Source organism: Grammomys surdaster, unplaced genomic scaffold (genome assembly GCF_004785775.1).
Source record: "Grammomys surdaster isolate TR1022 unplaced genomic scaffold, NIH_TR_1.0 225, whole genome shotgun sequence".
Classification (NCBI taxonomy): domain Eukaryota; kingdom Metazoa; phylum Chordata; class Mammalia; order Rodentia; family Muridae; genus Grammomys; species Grammomys surdaster.
This window is the reverse complement of record NW_021604670.1, coordinates 2,291,304-2,306,349: the sequence shown is the minus strand read 5'-3', so window position 1 is coordinate 2,306,349 and position 15,046 is coordinate 2,291,304.

Below are 15,046 nucleotides of genomic sequence, written 5' to 3'. Positions count from 1 at the left end.
GAGGGGAGGGAGGGAGGGAGGGAGGGAGGGAGGGAGGGAGGGAAAGAATAAGATTAATTCCAAAATTTCATCTCAATACCTGGGTAGTATTGATCTATCATGGAAAAAGGAATCTGGATATCTCCCAGCCATGATTCCAAATACTTTCAACTAGGGCTTCCATTGTCCAACTGAACTCTTAAACATCTTTTTTCTGCCATCCTTGTAGCCAATCTGCCTCTGAACCCCTTCCACATGGGTCTCTCCCTCCCTGAAATCCTCTCTCCCTCTCTCTCCTCCCCTGGCTAGTGGAAGTTCTGCCCTATTCTTTCTTTTGCCCAGACTTTCAGTGATCAGCATTTATTGACAAGGCAGAAATAAAATGTTGAGAATTGTTTATTACAGAAATGTGAGACAGCAGATTCTTTACATAGCATTACAATGCTGTGTTCAGTTTGAAATAAGATTTGAGGGCAGAGAAATCAGCATTTGTAGCACAATGATAACCTACATTGTCTAGATTCAACTCCATGTCCTAAGAATGTTCTAAAATGTGATGCTCTCAACAGAAAATTTATAAAAAGCAGGTAATACAGATGCTGACAGGCATCCCAGGATTTGTGCTTTAAGCAGCCATTTAAGACAGACCAATTGCATGTAACTGTATGACACTGCATCTGTGGTTTTACAGATCAAATATGTATTCACTGCACTCCCTTCCTTATTCCATGTATCAACAGAATTGTGGAAATGAAAAGAAATGTTTGTAGTACTCTTTACTGCAAAGTTGTGCTACCTAAATCCAGAGATCACTGCAGGGCAACTTCAAAACTTGCAGAGATTTCAAACCCCATCCAGAAGGACTCTATTTTCCTTCAAATATGGCTCTTGCCATTTCAAAGGTAAACTTTGCCAGTTTTGCTGAAAAACCAGTTTTGAATAGTCCTTTAAATAAAACAGACTTTGACATCTAGCCAGTAAGAGTTCAAATAAAATATTTAAAACTATGATTTCAGTATATAAACAATACTAGGGAAAATATGACTTTTAAGAAACACACAAATCATATACAAACAAAACAGATACTCTGAAGTTCTTTAGAAATCACTGGACAAATGATCTACTCGGTTATGTCCAATTATTACTGACTTCCCAAAATTTAAAATATTACCTCTAATGTCTACCATCTTCACTGGAAGCACTTGTTTTAAATTGTTTATATAACAAATGAAATAACCCAAAATTATAATAATGAAAATAATAATTATAGAAAAATCTATTCTACAAATAGATAATGTTATTGGTCCCTCTACTCATGTTATCATATTACTAGCTTATTTACTCTAAAGTGTTTTTATACAAATACTCGTTTGGAATGGATTGAAGAGATTTCAAAATTATAAATTTAATAAAACCATGACTGGTATTAAATACAAAATCTATTTTAAATGTTTTTATATTATGGCAATTTGACTCTACCCAAAGTGTAAATCTATAAAGCAATTTTGTTGCTATCATTAATTCTTTATGAATTAGCTGTGACTATCTGCTTTGCTCAGGAAGGCTCTCATATACATCTAATTAGTGCTAATAGCAAATGCCTTTAAAAAAGCTCAAATTGAAACAAAAAATATGACAGCAGTTATTCTTATCAGGAAAATGTGCAGAGTCTAAGGAATCTTCTTAACAGAGATAATACAGCAGTCAATTGAAAGATGCCAAGGAGTCTATCCATTTCTATGTGATTATTTTTCAGTACACCTATGCAAATCAGCACCCTCAACATGCTCATGTGCTTCTAAATAGGGAAGTATGCTGGAACTTTTTAATCCTAAATTAAGAGTAAAGGAATAATGAGGATGAGGGAGAGAAAGTGAGGAGGTTAGGTGAAACACCACAGCTACTACAGAAAACTATAGAAAGGGAGGAGAGAGGGGGAGAGAGAGAGAGAGCGAGAGAGAGAGAGAGAGAGAGTGAATATATCTCTTCTGGATTCCTGAAAAGGGTTTATCTGCTACTGGCCTTTTGGGAAACATTTTAAAGGTACCTACTCTGCTTCCATTTTGTGGAAGGAAGTAGAAATGATTGAATGCAAAATATCTGTTTCTACTGTTAAGGAGCTTCCGTTTTACTGAAGATAAACATAAATGTAGTGTGGTGATAGCTAAGATGGCATCTGTTGGGGGTACTATGAACCAAGAGCACAGGGAACTTAGAGAATGCTGAAGAATCAGGACATATGAGCTGTCTCTCATAGGAGTAGGAATCAAAGCTCTTAGCACCTCAGCCATATGCAGAAACACTGAAACAGGATGCTGAGTTATAGAAACTGTAAAAATGTGTGCTCTGAAAAAAACATGCTAACTACGTTAAAACAGTATTCAGAGGCAGGTAAGATCACTCACTGGGTAAGAAGCTCCTGCCACTCACACTCGATGACCTGAAATTAATTGCTCAAACCCACAGGAAAGATCAAAGAAACATTTGAATCCTATAAGTTGTCCTCTTACCTCTACATGTATGCCATGAAACATCTACACACACACACACACACACACACACACACACACACACACACACACACTAAATAAATGTTTAGTAATATGTAAAGTACTTAAATATATAACAGGGGTCAGTTACTGAACATATTTTTCTGAGAGGACAGTGCTTTTAGCACATAAATTTCATGAAGCTATAAAAAGTACGCTGGGTCCAATTGTGGTAATTTGAGTCATAATGGTTACTAGAAACCTGGATCTTGATGAGAAGCCCAATCATCAGGCCATGGAAGGGAATAACAATAGGTGGAGTTATGTGAAACCCAGAGTGATAAGTCTATGCTAAATTATGTGTAGGGCATGACATGCAAATTGCTGATCTTACTTTACTTCAGTAGAACTGGTACAGGGTCTGAGTGCAGCATTATAATGGTAGACTCCATTTTGCTGCTCTATGACTTCACATCCAGGTAATGAAGAAGGAAACAGGGTGTGGATATAGATCAAATTTGTTTGACAAAATATAGGTGGCTTGTATCTGAAAACCTAGGAAGTCCTCAATTCTATAGTGGATTCTTGCTCATCTGTCTCATTTTCTCTCTCTTTCCTCCATTCCTCCATCTTTTTGTCTCCTGCCTTCTTACCATTATTGGTATCACCTATCCTTCTGCCTTCACTTCCTCTCAGCTTTATCTCTTTTTGTTTTCAGCCATGGAGAAGTAGGTATATAAATATTGGTGCAGCATAGGTAAGGTTGAATAAGTGATCTACCTTTCCTGGAATACTGTTTGAAATGTGGAAGGGCATTGGGTTTTTTCTAGATGAAGTATATAAATTTTCCAAGAAATTAGTTGGTAAACTACCCATGATCTCTTGATCTAGTTCATCTTTCTTCCAAGTGAAAATCATTGGTCTGATAAAAAATAGTCATCATTGAAACCAAGGCACTTCCATATGACTCATTTATTTTAGTTTTTTTTTTTAGTGCCATCTTTAATAATTACAGGACAACATTTTACTTCTTTAATTTTTATGCCATTTAAATGTATGCCTCTATTTCTAAAAACACTACCTAAGAAATAGAGTTGTTGTCCTGCAAGATGTATCAGTGAATGAAAATGATCTGAGAAGCTTGAAAATTTGTGTTTAATCCCCCAGGATTCATATGCCAGGAATAATGACATGGCTGCTAACATTTTTCTCTATACACATGTGCTCTGTCAAAAAAAAGCCACATCCTTATGAATAGATTAAAAGTTTATTTTTTTCTTTTTAAAAAGTCTTTAATTTTTTTTTTACAGTACAGACTTTATCCCCTTCCCAGTTCACCGTCTAACTGTTCCACATCCCACACCACCTCCGACCCAATCCCTCTGTCTCCAAGAAGATATTCCAATTCCACTCCCATCCCACCAGACATTCCCACATCCTGGGTCCTCCAGTCTCTCAAGGGTTACATGCATCTCCTCTAATCGAGTTCAGACTTGATAGTCCTCTGCAGTATATGTGTCAGGGGCTTCATATCAGCTGGTGTATGCTGCCTGGTTGGTGGCTCAATGTCTGAGAGATTCCAGGGGTACAGGTTAGTTGTGACTACTGGTCTTCATAAAATAAAAATATTTTAGAGAAATATAGTAACTAAGAATGGTACATTTACATAGCTTCCTTAACAGTTACAGACAATGTTTAATGTTCTAGAAGATTCTATTCCTTTATTAATAACACTATTTGTAAAATGATTCAATTCTTTATCTCAATAAAAAGAACAAGAGTGAAAACTATTTTCATTAATCACATATAAATTCTCACCTAATGCTTTAAAAATCTTATATTTTCTGGGTTTGTTTTTCCTCTTCTGTTTCACCCACTAAGAAAAATATTTTTCTTTGGATCATTCATTTGGATCTTTCTCTCTTAACTGAGGAATGAAGAGAGCCCAGATATGGTTTATTATCTCAGGTACAGAACCATTTCTTGAGTAGGATCCTGACCTTTTGGCTGCCACTATCTTCTTTAACAAGCTATGGATTTTCCAAATAAAGTATGGCTGGAAATCAATGAACCTAAGAAAGTGAAAACAAAGAAAGGCAGTACACAGGAAGGGAGAATGCATCTTGGGCTGTGTTCAAATAGAAAGGAAAACTAACTCTTAGCATGATGCTCCTGTAAAAGACCTTGGGAAACTACTGTCCTCTAGGATGTCTTGTAAGGAGAGAAGTGGCTAAGTACCTAAGCAAGTTAGACTTACTGCATATGTCATTACTGCAATGTCCTATTATCTCTTTGACCCTAAAATAAAAAAGCTTTATAGTTCTATACTATCAGAGACTAATAATATGATTTGATGAACTGGGTGTTTTTTATTCAAGGAGAAAGAAACCATTCATTGTAAGATAACAGAATGTAGGGGAATCATCAGTCCTTCCCTTGGTCAAATCTGTAATATTTTCCCTCTATAGGATGGTCTGTGTGAGTCAGAGAGCTAAGTATTAGCTGATCCCTTCCTTCACAGTAGAAGACTCTCCTTCTCCAGCAAAGCACACTAAGGATTATTAATATACAGGTCGTCTTATCTCTGGTCATGTAACTATTCATACATCATCTTTGGGATAATCCTGAAATCCTGCTGTAACTCACTTTCTTGCTGAATGAAACAGCTCACAGTTTGAGCTATGCTTTATCTTTACAAGACTGTTCTGTTTTCTGAAAAAAAATCACATCCTGAAATAAGTTAATCTTACCTATTAGTCATTATTCTTTTGTAAGCATTAGAACTGACTTGCCCTTGTCTTTAAGGACAATGATAACAATGTAAATATAAAAAAAGTTTATGTAATCCAAGGCCCTGTAAGCCAAACTGCAAAACATAAATAATTAAAATTCACAATCTCTTTATTTTCTGACATTTATAATAATTCCATTCTATGATTTCCTTGAGGTCAATGTGCTTTGTTCAGATCCAGTGTATGGCAATTTGTCCCTTTTATGCTTTGCTATATAACCTATAACTCACCTCAATTTGAAAAACATCCAAGACAGCTAAGTAGTGCAATTGTCTCCTTCAGGTACACAGGCCAGTCTGTGTAATATATATTATTCACCTTAAAATTCCCATCAAAATACTATGCATGATAATTTAAGAAAGATACATGAATGCACAGTTCTATTTCCACCTTGGGGCTTTTAATATTGTATAAATAACAAGCATGAATTACCTAAATCCCCAGCAGAAATCCACCCTGCAAATAGTACACTTGTCATGCGTTATCCTTCATGCAATTCTCATTATTGTCTAATTAGGAAAGTTTCCATTCTTATCAATCATCCACTTTCATAATTAATTTATGGCATCAGATACATTTTCGTGTCCCATCACACTTGTAACTCACAATCTCTTAGAAGAAATGATGCAAAAACAAGGAACCCAAGTGAGTTTACTCCATTCAATTTTGTCTTAGGACTGCTGGGCATTCTAATTTTTCTTTTAAATGGTTCCAACATGTGCCATCCAGATTCTTTTAAAGGTCAACATGAGGAAACAATCTTCGGTATACAGATATTAAAATCTAACAGCCTATTGACTCCAAGGCATCCCCTCCAAATGTTTAATTTACTCCAAAGTGTTTGCAGACACTTTCTTATTCACATGCTTTTATATTCCTTGCTGTTGCTTATCTTTGATTCTTCATAATGACAATAGTATATGCTACCTGTACAGTGCTATAGGACTGCTAAAGGTCTTAGCATAATTTCATCACAAGAGACATGAACCAGAACAAATATCAATTTTGACTACTGACTCTAATGATTATGATAAGAAAACCAATGTATTAATCTAACTCTGATAAATAGATATGAAAATCAAAACTGCTTTAGTTCTTGTATGACTAAATTCTATTCTAAAATTTTAAAGCTAAGAAAACTGGGTGACAATATCTTTTGAGTTGAACTTAGAAAAACAAATCAATTACTGAAAGCATAGTACTCATATCTCTGTGAAATGGTCTAATGAGAAGTAGGTCTATTGCCTAGTAGTGGCAGGAACACTGGGAAAATTTCAGGAACACATACTTCTTCGAAGAGTGACATTATAACACTGACATGATGATTGCATAGAAATGTCTTTAGATGTGATTCAGTGCCTTGCCATTTCCTGGAAAGAATAAGTTGTGAAGCTGCAATATTTGGAATGTGCTAGACATAGATCAGTGTCTATCCTACAGAAGTGATCATTCACTCAATAGTCCTGTCTCATCACCATTGGACAGGATGGTGAATATGGCACTAACATGGAAGGACTTGTCCATTTTAACAAGAAATGCTGTCCAAAAATGATAACAGAGTGAGATCTTGAGGCACCTTGAGGCAGTCTAGGAGGAAGATGGGCATTATACCCAACCAGTCAAGAGCTGATAGTGTTTCGTTGCTGTAAGTTCTTAGCTGTAGTGAAAATTTTCCAATAGGTAAAGGTCAAATAACTCCTGTTGTCTTTAATTTTTACTAATTTCCACACTAACTAGAATAATTCCTTTATGTTCTATCTCACTCAAATTAAAAAAATATGTTATTTTCAATTTTTCATAGAAGAAGGTGTGTGAAGGAAAGTTAGTACATTCTATTCTCAAAGTGAAGTTTGTGAGATTTCCCCTCAATCTTGGTGTATTTAAATTATTAAATTCTCCATTCCATATCTATAAAATTATACAACTTAGAAAATATTTCAAGGGAGAATGAATTATGTGTTTGTTATAAACATATAGTCGTGGATACCCTGATATAAACATGCTGAAGGTGTGAACTCTGGTTTAGAGGAAAACCTATTGTTTCACTTATGCAGGGCACAGTTTTCAAGATTTGACCTCATCACTTACTTGCTACCATTCTCCTGCAAGTACTTATTAGAAATAAAGGATGAATACATAATCCACTGATTGCTTTAAATCACCTTCCTCACACAAGATACTTAACCAGGTGAGATTATTTTTTTCTGTTCTTGATTTGTTGTCTTCTTTTATTTCTCAGAGACAGTGCTGTTCAAAACCCCTCAGACATACTTATGCCAAACAGTCCTACTGACAAGTCACTTAGGAGATTTTCTGTTTTCATATAAATTATTTTGAATGATCTTCCTATGAAATTAAAATGATGATAAATATCCAGTAAGTTAACAGACTTGAAGAAATAAGTTGTATTTCACCCCCCTGAGTAGGTTAATTCGTTTGCATTGCTGTCTTGGGAAACAAAACATAAGCAAAAACAAAGGTCCACTTTTGTTTTATTGTGAAAATAATGCTTAAGGGTACCTGGTAGCTCCAGAAAGGTCCTTCTTCAGATCCACAGGGCCATACTATTATAATGTAGTATGTAGCAGAAGTTTTCCTTGTCCAAGTGCTCTGGCATAAGGAGAGTAGTTACAGTCCTCATGAAACTAAATAAAAAGTTGAATCTATGGAGTCCACCTTAACAGACGAAAGAGAATGAAATAATCATGAAAGATCCATCCTTTTTCTCTTCTGGGTGCAGAGTGGAAATGTTATTCTGTTTTGATAATTTTTCTCTCTTTCAAAATAATTAAACTGTGCAAATGTGAAGTTTCTGGTAGCAGCCACAGCAGCAGAGTCTCCCTGTATGAAGCAATGGTGAAGGACTGGCGTTTGCCTCTTACAGAGAGTTAACTGCCTCAGCTCACAGTGACAGGAGGGCCCCTGCAGCCAGATAATGCACTCTATACATAGGACAAGCTGGATAAAGCAGAAGGATCTTTCCTTAGCAGCTGTAGATAACCAACAGTGGTGGTTGAGAAATCCATGGTTGCAGTGGTGTTGAGGCCCAAGGTTCTAAGGGACCGATGTTCTAAATTGTAGGTGGCAGTGTGTAATTAGCTCTCAGATAGGAGTATCTGGATCACCAAGGCTTCAAAATGTGTATTTACTCTGACAAAATTTTAATAATTACTCAGTCAAATGTCGTTGAAGTATGGAAGGAAAAACACAGAAGGGGAAGGAAGATATGTTATCTCTTCACATCTTCTTTTGTCTTTCTTTCCCTATATAAAGCTATTCATCAATATTCCTACTATTAATAAATACTAATCTATAAAATTAATATTGAAATAGAAAGTAATTAGATATTCAATCAAATAGAAACATGTTAAAATCTATCTGCATTTTCTCTAAGGAAACGACTATCTTAAGGTTATAACATTGAAATTCTTGGCTGGCTGGCTATAGTCTTTAATTTTCTAGCATTAGTTAATTTTAACTAACTAGTTAATTGTGAATAAAACAAATCTTACCAGTGATAAATATTCTTAGATGGGCCCTCAGAGTTGGCCCATTTTATATATCAAGACATTAAAATGACAAATTCTAGCTCTGTTTCCTCAAATCTAAGTAGACTGGCTAATAGCTAAAAGTATTGTTTATAATGGATGTCAGGAGGATTCCAGAACAAGTCAACAAAACTCTCAAATTCCTGCTTTCAGAATTTATTTCTGTTGGAGATTTAAGCTAGATTCTTAAAAATTTCTCAGTTGTAAAACACCAAGAAATGTTTGGGAAAATACAATAAATATTCTTCTAATAATAACTAAGTTGGCTAGAAAGTAAGGCTAGTCTCCAGAGGCAGAATTCAAAGACCGATAGAAATCAGAATGGCAGGCTGATGCTGAAGCTGGAGGTACCCTAGGGAGCTTGTCAGTCTTAGTACCCAGGAAGTGTAGGCTTTAATGGCTGTGCCAGAGAAGAAATGACCTTGAGCCTAAACATGTGATGTGTAGGAATAGTGCTTGCTTCAAAAGGGCAGCAACTTAGAAGCATAATGCCCCCATTGAAAGGAAAACTAGAAAACATCCACTGAAAGAGAGAGTAGTGGGAACGGAAGCTAATTTATCATAGCCTGAATATCTCTAAGAAAAAAAATTATTCCATGACACTATCTTGGTGAGTGAAAACTAAGTTTCTGGCATTGCCATGTCTCCAGTGATAAATCCTTAGTGTTGGTTACCTCATAATATACTAAGAGGTTCCTATAGGTACCACATATCCTCAGGTAGGATTAGAATGGTAAAGTCTACCTAGATCTTATAGAAATCCAGTTAGAAGAATCATTAGATATATCACACACATTTAAAAGATTTGGGTAAATATGATCTCATAGTTTGAGTTTCTATTGCTATGAAGAGACACTCCGACCACAATGACGAAAGGAAAACATTTAATTGAAGCTGGCTTACAATTTCATAGGTTTAGTCCATTATCATCATCGTGGTGAGAAACATGATGCCATGCAGGCAGACATAGTGTTACAGAAGGAGCTGAAAGTTTTACATCATGTTCCACAATCAGCAGAAGGTGTCTGTGTTCCACACTGCTCATAGCTTGAGCATAGGTGATCTCAAAGCTGGCTCCCACAGTGACATATTTCCCCCAACAAGGCCACATCCACTCCAACAAGGCCACCCCTCCTAATCATGACTCCCTATGGTTCAAGCATGCAAACACATGAGATTATGGTGGCAATTCCTATTCAAACCACCACAAATGGTTAGTTAAAAAATGCAAAGCAGAACAATATATGAAATTTTAATTAAGATTATAATGTGATGAAAATATCAGAAGTACATTAGATAGAACTAAAAACATAAAGATGCGACTATAGTAGCTATGTCAGAAAAACCCACAAACCATTGCAGGGAGACAGCATTTGATCTTCTGAGAGCTTAAAGCTAGGAGATGAATTTGAGTTACAGACCGAAAAACCAAGGAGACATTAGAGAAGAGCTGAAAACATTTTCATAATTGAGGAAAGAGATGACTTCTCAGTCTCAGAGATTCATGAAAATATATTTTGTCAAACCTGTAGAGTATCAGACACAGAGAGTTCCATGGCCACTAAGGAGAGTAGACAGATGATCTGAAAATCAACACTCCAGCAGTGGAAGAAAATAAGAGGTTCCAGCAATGTATATGAGTAGAGATAAAAGTATATTCGAATCAGAAGTGAGCTTGCAAAGACCATTCTTATTTCCTGCCAGCAAGATTCTGTTGATAGGCAAAAAGTATAATCAAAATTGGATTTTTGTGTTCCTATGGGAGCATATGAGCATGCACCTCAAAGTCATGTGTCCGAATACTGCTCATTTGATGTTCATTTGTGATGGCGAATTGGGAATGCACCCTGTTAATGGATACCTGCCTTGGAACCCTGTTTCTCTTGAATTGCATTTGATATAGAAAGCAAGGGAGCCACAATACTTGTGCATTAGATCATCTAGAGCTGTGAGGCAGCTATCTGGTGTCAGTAAAGCCCATTACTCTTTCATTCCACATTTTCATGTCACAAGAATGGAGCACCATTCCTTCAGGCATTAAACTACGTGGTGATATACTGCTGCTGCTCTAAGACTGAACTTTAAAAAGGTGTGTGTGTGTGTGTGTGTGTGTGTGTGTGTGTGTGCTGCACACATGCATGTGACTGTGTCTCAGAGGGTAAGGCTTTGTCATTTAAATGTAATCATTGACATAAGACAAAGCACACCCAAAACTATGTGGACATTCTGCCTATCTCTTAGAGATATTTTTTCTTTCCAGTGAATAGAGGAAGAGTCAGCATTGGGAGGAGAATTTGCTGCTTCAGATTCTCCTAATCCTTAATGTCTTAAAGACACTTAGACATTTTATATATCTTATATTTTATAGATATACATATCATCTTATCTTTACCCAAAGTGAAAGAAAAACAAATGATTCCCAAAATAAATCCAAACATCATAGAGACAGAATTCCCACAACTTCCTCCTTGTCTTAACAGCAGAGGTACTTCCCTTCCTCGAGCTGGGAGGCAGGCTAGGGTGTGTGAATTTGTTTTGCTGGTGGTAGTTGGATGATTAGTTGGTTGATTGGTTGGTTTTCTTACACTGTTACTGGAATTTGAAAAACAGAGTGACTGTAACACAAGTTACAATAACAGAAATCCTGTCCATAACTACCCACCTCCTTCACTGAACTATTCATTGTTTTCTTTTTTTATTCATTATGTTTTTTTACATCATCTTAAATGCTAAGCAACAAATAAGAGGGTAGACATTCAGGCATAAGCTCAATGCAGGTGGCTGAATAGAAGATTTCTTTGGTTATGTGATTTGATACCTTATCTCGACCTCAGTTTTCTTGTTTGTGAATGAGTTTCATATGTATTCAGCAGTCTCTTTATTGTAATTCTTCTGGTTCATAGGCCACAGCTAAAGCCTGGCATGAGGGACCATTATATTCTATTTCTAGATCTCTACTTGATGCAGTTACATATACCAGTCCTCCTGATATTCTTCACCCTGCCAGACTGAAATGCTTGATTGTCTAGAGTCAAAATTCCTCTTATTATTACACAATTACTTTTGCTTAAAGGCTATTTGCTCCTTTTGTCTCATCATTGCTCCTACCAAATTCTTGTGTTCCATTCAATCATGACAGCTATCTACAAGCCTTCTTCTTCTTGTATGAACCTGTAGATTAAGCATTTTCTCATACCATAATTAAACAACTATGCAAACTCTCATAATTGACATTTCTGAAAGTTCATCCTATATATCCTATGTGTCTCCCTCTCAACAGATTTTTAAAGGTCTATAGGGCAAGAAATATTTTTATATTATAATAGAAAAACAGATCAAGAACAGATTTTAACACAAATATTTTTATTTGTACCTTTTTAAAAAAATAATGTTACCAATGGTAGGTATAGTTAAAAAAATCAATATGTAATTATGGCAGGTTGCATCATTTCAACCCTTATTCTTAATCAGGTAGATGATTTCTTGAAAACAGATGTAGCTGTCTCTTCATTGCCTTTATTCTTTTCCACTTTTCTTTAACTCCTCTCTGGAACAGCTTAAAGATCATACCTTGAATAAGGATATAGAGAATCACCCCATTAGTTACCTCCACTCTCATCCAACCACACACTCAAGTTATTCAACTTGACTTTGGCCATTAGTAAACCCCCCTAACCCATGGAGAAAATTCTAACAATTTGTGAGATTATGAAGGGAGTTTGGGTAGTAGTTGTTGTTGTGATTCATAGAGGACATCAAACTTGAAAAAAAAACATAATAGCCTTTAGTTGTATTAATAGAAAGATACACAAAAGATTGTAAGAGTTAGAGGCTGAAGAGTACCAGGGTGAAACATGTCTTCTGGGCGTGACAATATCATAACACTTAACTCACAGATATTGTTACCAGCACAAGACCTACATACAGTTAATTCCATCAAAATTCCAACATGGAGTGAGGACTATCTCATTAGTCCTCACCCTTAGGTGAAAAACTACCGACAGACATCAGATGGGTACTAGAGAAGTAGAGTCAGTTTTCTTTAAGAATGTAGCCTCTGGTAGGTTGACTATGCCTCAATGCATGGTGCCACATCCTTAAGGGTATATGGGCAGCACAAATCAATTTTGGTGGATTACATATTTTAAAATGGAAGAGAGTATACGAAGTTGGGAGAGCCTGAAAAGTAGATTAGGAAGGAGTAAGGGAAGGGTTGAATTAATTTTCTGATACCTAGTTAAGTATTAGAGTTTAAGGAGAATAATAAATAAACTATGATATCAAATGGAGATGAATACATATTTTTATTAATGTTTGAGTTTGGAGATAGTTTGTGGGATACATAGAGAGCAAAGATCTGTTGAGAACTTTAAGAAGAGTTTGTCTCAGTATTAACAGGTTTTGAGACAAACCTAGCTACCTAAAAGGAAATTATAAGAGAATTCTAATCCTGGCCACCCTGAGATTAAACCATATTGTCACCCATGCCTTCAGATTCAAAAACATTCTTGGAACCTTAGGTCAGGAAGTACATAGCAATGACAACAGCCTAGTGTACGACACCACCTCATTATCCTCTGAAACTTTGTGAAGTTATATACTCAATAGAGCTGATCGCAAGGAAGAATCAAATAAAATTGTCATTGGAGTGATCATACATATGTATTAACTAGGACTTTTTAAAGGGACTTTGATAATAGCAAACTACCAGGTTGAATTGGGTATGAATCTGCATGTAGAAAGAATTCAGTCTTTTTATCATCATTCATGAGGCACAATTAAACCAAGAGCAGAGGGCAGCCATTTCTGCAGTTAATGACTTGCTATTCATTTAAGTATAATATTTCTTTCAGTTGGAGCACATTTTTAATTAACAAATATCAACCTTTACAGGCAGCCGTACACAAAGTGCTATACATTTTAAAAACAAAAAAAGTGAACAGCCAATGTTTAATAAGCCTGACTATTATAATAGGGTATAAATGTACTATAAAAAGCCTGTCACCAGAATGGAGAAAGAAAGCATAAAACAACCTGACTATGTAAATACAATGAGAAACAAGTACCTGAACTTCTTAAGGGAATTGTTTATCCCAAATGTTTAATTCAACAAATGTTTAATTCAACAAAGCATGATGTATTTGTTCATAAACTATTGACTTAATGGTTACATTAGGATTGATATGTTGTATATGAATAAGAAAATAAATATACACAAATCACATTTCTTGTAGTTATGAATTTGAATCCTGGTCTCTAGTGTTATGAAACTATGGGACCTAAGAGAAATTTCTTAACTTCTAAGTAAGAACTCATTCTGCTTTCAGATGAGTGGGTATAACTGCTCATACTGTAAACTGTATTGTTTATAGTATTAAATTAAATCACAGAATTATTGTGCCATGTTAGTAATACATGGTCAGTAAATATATTTAATAGTTTCATACACACTAAATAATTAACTGTATTTCTAGGGAGCCTTAAATTTGTGACTTTTTCCCTATGGTGCTGCATTCTGTTACTGTAACAAAATACCTGACAGTAAACAACTGGGGGAAAGAAAGGAATATTCACCTAAAAGTGTAAGACAATATTGTCCATCAAGGTGACAAACGCAGATGGCAGGAGAATGACATGTCTGTTCACATCTCTTCCATAGTCAGGAAGATACAGAGAGGAATGCTGGTCCTGATGAGGCTTCCTCCTCTTTCCCTTTTCAGCATGCATCCAGCTTTCAGACAGTGCTGCCCAAGTTCAGGCCAGGTCTTCTATCTTTATTTAAATCTTTCTAGAAGCTCGAACACAGACACACTCAGAGAAGTATTTACTAGGGTGGTTTTAAATCCAGTCCAGCTGACAATGAAGATTAATTATAACAAACCCATGAATCTCATGAAACAGAAAAGCTTCTGTAAGACAAAGGACACTGTCCATAGGACAAAACAGCAGCCTACAGATTGGGAAAAGATCTTAACTAATCTGACATCCAATGGAGGGCTAGTATCTAAAATATATAAAGAACTCAATAAGCAAACCTCTGAAAAACCAAATAACACAATTAAGAAATGGGGTATAGAACTAAACAGAGAATTCACAACAAAGAAATCTCGAATGGCCTAGAAGGACTTGAAGAAATGTTCAACATCCTTAGTCACCAGGGAAACAAATTGAAACAATCCTGAGATCCCACCTTACATCCATCAGAATGGCTTAAGATCAAAAATTCAAGTGACAGCAC